This window comes from Sinocyclocheilus anshuiensis, unplaced genomic scaffold, assembly GCF_001515605.1.
Source record: "Sinocyclocheilus anshuiensis isolate Anshui unplaced genomic scaffold, SAMN03320099.WGS_v1.1 scaffold1051, whole genome shotgun sequence".
Taxonomy (NCBI): Eukaryota; Metazoa; Chordata; class Actinopteri; order Cypriniformes; family Cyprinidae; genus Sinocyclocheilus; species Sinocyclocheilus anshuiensis.
The window spans coordinates 1,283,069-1,291,385 of NW_015546234.1; positions in this window are offsets into that span (position 1 = coordinate 1,283,069).

An 8,317-nucleotide genomic window follows, 5' to 3' on the forward strand; every position below is an offset into this window, starting at 1 on the left:
CGTTTCCCTCTTCTGCGTCTGCACGCGCGTTTGAACAACACAGCTGTACCTCCGACTAGAATGTCCAACAAAACGTCCGAATAATCAAAAACCGGAAAAATGTTGTCTGGGATGTGCTGCCTAATGTTAAGGAGTTCGTCTCTGGTAAAACTTATAGAAGAAGAATGACAAAACACAGAACAAACAAACAAAAACAATAGAAGAATCGCGGAGCTCAGCGTCCTTGCTGCCATTTGCGGTGCCATGCTGGTATCGAAATATCACATACTTTAAGACTTTTACTCAAGTAATATTCTAAACGGTGACTTCAACTTCTACCAAAGTCATTTTCTGGTAAGATATCTGTACTTTTACTTGAGTATGGCTTTCAGGTACTTTATACACTACTGGTTACAAGTTCTTCATGGAATCATCAATGCAAGGGGTCTTCAAACTCAATCCTGGAGGGCTGGTGTCCTGCAGAGTTTAGCTTCAACCCTAATTAAACACACCTGAACCAGCTAATTACGGTCTTACTAGGCATACTAGAAACGTCCAGGCAGGTGTTGAGGCAAATTGGAGCTAAACTCTGCAGAACACCAGCCCTCCAGGACTGAGTTTGGAGACCCCTGGCCAATAAAGGTTTTTTTTTTTTAAGAGTGTATAATTATTTTTTTATTTTATAACATTTTTATGTTTTTGAATATGTTTATTGATGTAAATCTTCATTTCAGAAACACACTGTCATTTTAAGCCATTAGACTTTGCTCAGTACTCCGAGATTCTTCTAAAATTAAATCTTAACCTCTGGACATGAATTCATTTGAATAATGAAATTAAAATGCCACCCTGCTTATACTAGGCATTTTAGGTCTGCTATGCTTTTGAAGTTGAAAATTATAAAAAGTCGCAAATACAATGAAACTCCATATGGCATACAAAAACAGGTCTCTTGAGAACTTGACAGTTTAGTTTCTTTTTTATGCATGTGTTTGAATATTGAGAGAATAATAATGTCAGAAATAACACTCCCTTCCTGTTTCCACAAGGTGAAACTTGTTACTGATTGTGTAGATTTACAGAGATCAAAGCATCCTGGCTTAGTTGTCTGTATGGTGTAATGTTAAGAGTATTACACTGGTCATGTTTGGTCATTTTGGCTTTTGCGGGTTTTACAAAGTGCCATGATCAAGGAGAAAGATCAAAGGGGACATGAGCCTGTGCTCAGGGCAGTATTCCAGTGCTCTGGCTATCTATACTGTGTACCTCTGCCTTCATCACCCTTGGCACCTCATTACCTTGTCTGAGCAATGGATTTTCCATCAAGTGTGCCTCTTCCAATGCCACACTTTTTCACACTCTCTAGCCTAATCACACTTTAAAGCAACTATAAGATTAGCACCCATGTTATTGGGCAATTATTTACTATTGGATTGACTAGTGACAGTGGACAACATAAAATATGCATTTATTGAGTGAAAATGCTTAACTGCAGAAAATTATTGTTATTGCTGGTGTGGTTTATTATATTACCATAGCATGTACAGTAACATAGACACATGGATAGGATATGGATATAAGATTTTTTTCTACAGCACACTTAATAAACATTTCACTCCCATATTTCAGAGCTGTCAAATAAATATTCGGATTGATTCATTAAATTATTGAATATTTCAGAGCTGAACATATGTATTAAGATTTTTACTATAGAAATTGACTTTTTTTTTTTAGATGAATCAATTAGTAGTTTTACATTTAAGCAATATTGCGCTGTAGGACCAATTTACAACATAAATTGAATTTGTTAAATAATTGATTAATTTTTTTTAACAGTTGATGGATTTTAACACAGTAAAGGTTCACACAAAAAAAAAATGTGCTAAAAACTTTTTATAAAGGCATTTTAACTTTAAAATGTAACTTCTGGCCAAAATATGAGTGCATTATCCACAACAACACTTTTCCTGAAAAAGTCCATGACCATCACATCCACCAACGTATTTGTTTTGAACCATTTCAGACTGTTTTTGCTTGTTCTTACAATGCTGAATCTGTGCATTTCTCTCCTTATTCAGACGAGACAACTTTTTCACTGGAGGAAGCAATATTATGGATAGAGGACTTGTATTTTAATCTGAAGTAACTGTTTGATCGGTGATTTACTAATTTAGACAACTGCATGTTTTGTTTCTGAATGAATCAATGTATTTGAATGAATTAGTGAATGAATAAACTCAGTGACTCACTCATAAAGGTAGTCACTTGTCACCTACTGTACTGGTGTAACGATGAAAAATCCCCAAACAATCATTCAGACCGACAGTCTGTCTGGAACAAACTGTTAAATGTCAGTGCTGTTGAACTGTATATCAACACTCTTGGAAAGTCACTGACTGTCTCTCACCTAAGTTTTCTCTTTTCATAAGTACACAAAAGACTATCAAATACGATCATTCACATCGAGCACCAGATTCAATGAATCTCAGTGGGCACATGGTGTCACAAGCCATTTCTTTAGGGGTGTATGTTATGGTCATCTGATACAAAACTAGAGTCAAATCTTCTATCTTTTTATTTATTTATTTATTTATTGGAAGAAGATTGCTGACAAGATAAAAAGCAGCTTTTTGTCCTGCAGCTATTTTAGTATTTGAGACCATTATCAAACAGCTTATGTCCATGTTGTTTTGTATCGATAGGGTTGTATTGATAGGTAAGTGAGATATGCTGAAAAACATTTCCTGTGTATATTGAACAAAGGATTAGAGACACGTTGCTGTGAGATACACAGCTAACTATGACTGCAAAACCAATTTCTTTAACATTCCAATGCATCATTTATAGTGTCTATTTTATGCAAACATCAATATTAAGTCTTGCAGAAAAAGGCTTACCAAAACAAAGTTACTGGCTTAATCTTTTTCAAGTTTCCTTGTTTGGTAGATGCACCGGGGACCTGATTATAGCACTTAAAACCTGGAAAAGTCAGATTTTCATGATATGTCACCATTAAATTGTTCACAATACCATCCTCATTGTAGTATTAGCATTTAAGTCCATTAAATAAAGCATTTAAAGTGATCAACACAAAAACTGAATACAACATGCATCAATACAAATAAAACACTTACCCTTGCAAGGTCTGTCTATCGCAGTAGGTAAATACAATCAAGTGGGTTAGAAGAAGCAGCTTCTTTCATGACAAATTCTTTTTACGTGCAGTTTAAGAGTCTGAAAGATTATAGTACAACATTTGGGACGCAAATTTACTAATTAGCTAAGTTTGAACAACACTCAAACACAAACGAACACGCACAAACACTAGTCCTCGAATTTGATTGGTCAAGCGGCTTTCAAAGAGCGCTGATATCCGAGACTTTTCACTGTTTGTAATACTCTGGTTTTTATTTTATTTATTTTATTTCAGTTTAGTTTAGTTTACTTTAGTTTGGTGCGTGCCAGTAGAACACACAAACGCAGACAAGCTGAGTAATACAAAGAGCGAAAAGTCTGGAGATTAATAGTGCTGCTTTTTGTGGGTTATATCGTGTGGCCAGTAGGTGGCGACAGTGACTGTCTTTATGAGAGTCATATGAATCATTTATTCAACCACTTCATTCAGCAGTGACTCGCCACTATTGTGTGTTGTAAGAAATGAACTCATTTGTAAGGGACTTAATTATTATTATTTCATTCAGGTTTTGAGAGGACTCGGATCTGAAAATTCGGAGTCAACCTGATTAAAACTGATTTCAGTGGGTGACAGCTAAAAAGCTGAGTTTCCTGCTTTGGCTGCTTGAGGGAATTCCGTTGCTGATTGGTTACTGAGGTGACGTCAGGATGGTGTCCCTTTAGGGAAACCCTTCCGGCGATTGGTTGGTTCCTTGATGACGCAGAGGCTTGAGCAGTTCTGCTGAAAAAGTCTTGAGTTTGCAAGACTTTAAGTTCTTTGAAGATCTTTCATTTGTGTGATGTTCGCAAATGCCTTACAGTGTTTTTCAGAGACGTTCCCGAGTGGTTTAATTTTACATCTACTTTCATTTACATTATATCGAACATGTAAGTTAGGCTACTCAAATTTAACTTTTTATATTGAACTGTTGTAAAATATCACGTTCACATTTGGTTCTGCTGGTTTCAACATCTGAATGTGTTGTATTATGATTTAACTTGGTTTGGCTATTTGGTTTCCATCCAAGTTTTATTTACTTAAGTTAATGAAATTCCTCAAGAGAACCGAAAATAAAGTGTGACTGAAGACACGCATGCTGCAGAATCCTAAATTGCACTTTAGTCTATATTATCGACAATAAAAAGATGGTTTTGGATTTATATTTAGAAAATGACTGTAGCTGCCCCTCTACTCCCCTCAAGCTATTTATTAGGGCTACATGGCTGTCAGTAAGACTTTTGGTGAAATTGGCTGGCAGAGGAGAAAAGAATCATCTGCTGAAGAAGTAAAGGTGAGGTTGAGTGGTTGTAAATCATCTCATAAATCTTTTGATTTAAGGTAAAAGAAAATAAGATGAGCTCCAAGGGCTGTTTGTCAGGTTGAGGCCACATGGCACAGCTTTCAGGTGCTGTTCCTGATTTATGGCTACTCAATGTCAATTTCCCTGCAATGTCTTGTGTAAAAAGTAAACAGGAGTGGTCTGCAATATGTATTTTTATTTTTTACAACTTAAAACCAATGTCTGTCGGTTGCCTTGCATAATTCATTTTATTTTCTGGCAGGGCACATCCTCTGTTTTGACAGGGTCCTGACATCGAAACTGCTGTGATTACAATTAGAGGTAATTGAGATTTTTAAGTAGACGCGGGATGCAGCAGTATTGATTAGCATGCGTTTCATCTTGGGGCACATCACAGCAGTCAACGAGACAGATGGTGGCGTGGATTGAATCCACACTATGCAGTGAAGGATGTTAGAAACATTTCCCTGCTGAGGACACTTTGGCAAAGGTGAAATGTGAGCTGTCAGATACGCAGATGACAGGAGGAAATGGAGTTCATGTAGGTTCATTCAGAGACCGTAATCCTTACACTGTTTGACATGTTCTTTTCCCCTCTGCTATTTAAAATACTTTTCCGATTAACCAATTTGTATGATATTTATTTTCATTTTTGTGCGCATTAGAATTTCGTTTTGTGAAATATTTCATGGTGAATTTCTTAGTGACTCTAAGAAAGACGCACTATAAGGAAAAAATTATTCTGTAAACATTTTTTTCTCTTTGTTCACAGGTTTGATGGACAATCTTCACAGCAATCACACAGTTATAAATCAATTTATTGTTCTATAAAAACCTTTGGATATGGTGGAGTTTAACTCAAGGCTCTTCAACTTTCTCGGCCCCGTGCCATATTTTATAGGAAAACATAACTATTGAGATGGCAATATTGTATAAAAAAGTAAGCATGACGTTCTATCCCCCAAACAAATCATCACTGGGGCATAAGCAAAATTTGCCACCAATTCACCAAAATATTTATGAATTGCCATGAGACTGTGTTACAATATGACATTTAGTCTTTTCCTGGCTCACACAATTATACTTACACAACATTAACAGTTATTATTTCTCAGATAAAAAAAAAAAAATCTAAATCTAAAATCAACTCAAATTAACCATTTGAACATGCACAGAGCCTCTAATGTGATTTGGGGCTGATAGAATTAAGAAATATCCAGTTTGAACTGAAAAAAAAAAAGATATGCTTTGTTTTCTGTAACCCCATAACATAATGTACCCTGGTAACATGGATTCTACAAAAATACCATACTTACTATTACTACACACTGCAGTTGTCCTGAGAAGAATACCAAAGAAAAAATTGTGAAAGATCCTGAAAGCTTCTTACACAGCATGGTAGGCTTAGTAACAATGGCTTAGTAACTTGCCAGAAGCTCTGGTTGGTTACTGTAAAATAGGGCCTATGGAGATCAGCCTTCTAAATAAAATCTGGATTATCAGATTAAGACATTTTATCCAGTTGAATCTTTTCCATTGACATTGTATGTTTATTATATTAATCCAAGCATGATTAAGACGATGTGTAAAAATCGATTATCCATCGGTAATGTGTGGCTAGCTCTAGCAGAAACACTGGTGATCTTTGAGTTTTCTTGATTTTCTTTTCCTTTTTTCTGTTTATAGTTGTCTTTTCAGTCATTGTGGCATTACTAATAGTCAAAGACCTGGATGTCCCTGTAAACAGGCCCGAGGGATGTTGGCAGTCATCACTGAATTGCTTTATAGTTCCATCCATATTCTCAACTGGCTTTTCACTGGATTCACACCAGATCTAATTGAATATATAAAGAGTCGGGTAGCTGTAACCTTGCCAAAGGCAAAGAACTTAATAACCTAAGAAGCAGCTTCTTTAGTTCTGTGTAATACAATCAGAGGAAGGATGTGCCTTTTTATTTTCATCATGCACTTCAAATGCAAGTAAAATAGAAGGAAGATTTCAAGCATTTGTTCCTCTCCCTACAGCCAAATATTGTGTATTTGGATCAGTGGCATAACACTAATCTTTTGTCCTATCTTTTAATTATTTAAAAAATATTTGAAATATGCAATTCATACATACAGTGACATAAATACTGTACAGCTCTTTTATAATGAGCATGTTTTTCACAGCATGTCATTTCAATTTGTAAGTGTAAACCAACATGCAGAAAAAAAACAGGAAATTATGTCATATAAGACCCCTGCAGTCCCTCATGGCTGTGTGTGAAGGTCAGAAAGTCTAAAAATGCAAATATGCATTATAAAATAAGTTTTATGACAAGGCAAGGTTAGTTCAGGTTTTAAAATGTCATGTGGTGTGACTCCCCTAAAAATTATATTCTTGAATATACTCAAATGTTTAGGATCAGTAGGTTTTTGTTTGTTTGTTTCTCCCAAAAGTGACCGTAAAAACATTCACATTCACAATCTTTTACATTCTATTTCAAATAAATTCTATTCTTATGAAATTTCTATTAATCAAATAATCCTGAAAAAAAAGTTTCCACAAAAATATCAAGCAGCACAACTGTTTTTAACATTGATAATAATAAGTGTTTCGTGAGCGCCAAATCAGCATATTACACTGAAGACTGGAGTAATGGTGCTGAAAATTCAGCTTCACCATCACAAGAATTTTTGATGGTATTATTAGTTTTTAACAGCCAATGGTTGGAATATTTGCAATTATATTTCACAATATTAGTGTTTTATTGTATTTTGATCAAATAAATGCAGCCTTGGTGAGCATAAGAGACATTTTTAAAAATCTTACGGAATAGTAATTTACATATGCATGTATGAATATAACAAGTTGAATTCAAAGACTGTTTCTAAGAGCTTGCATTTTAAATCTGTAATGGCATATTCTGGTAATACAGCATAACAGCAGGTGAACTACAAGAGGTGTTTTCACCATTCTTCTGTCACAGCTACGCTGTATTAAATGCACAAAGACGAAAAAGAAGATGATGATTTAGAAAGTCTTTAATCCAACACATTGGTAATCCAACACACAGGGTGGCATTAATGCAGACGAGACCGGACAAACTAGAACTGAACAATGCGGAACTTAAATACACAGACCAAACAAGGATAATTAACTACAGTGCACACACCTGAAAAACTGACACAATTACCTCAGGGGGAACAGTGCAAGAGGAAAACAAAGTCCAAACGGAATCACATGTGATACTTCTATATTGCTTCCTAGTCTAAACTCATTACACTGAAGGGGATAAGAGACACTTGAAATGTGCAGTTTTGATGTATTCAGATAGCATGAATAATAAATTATGAAGTGGGCTGGATTTCATCCCTTGACATTATATCTGTTTACACTTGAGAACAAATATGATGAAATACGTAGGAGTGATTCTGTTGATTTATTTGTGATGTGAAGAATATTATTGTGACAACAGCATAATATCAAATCAGTAGAGATTTGCTCTGTTCTCTGTCAAGATTGGAGCATGACATGAGAAATACCTGCATTTATTTTCTACATAATGACAAAGATTTGACGCTGGCAAAGCACATCTATCATGGAAGTTGCGCATTTGTCACAAACAATCTTATCAGCAGCTGCCGTCCACAAAGCAGTGATTATGTGTGAAATATGATTAGATGAATCCGCAAATGACTACCTGCCACTAATAACAAAGAACTTTTGAATATGATCTAGAGCTCATCGTTTGCTCTGTTCTTTTTCAGGAAATATATAATCAGCACATAATTTATTCAAATATAATTTACTCATATGATTACCTGTTTGTCCTGAGCTTCTGACATCTTTAAATTAAGATGATTACTTTGACATATTT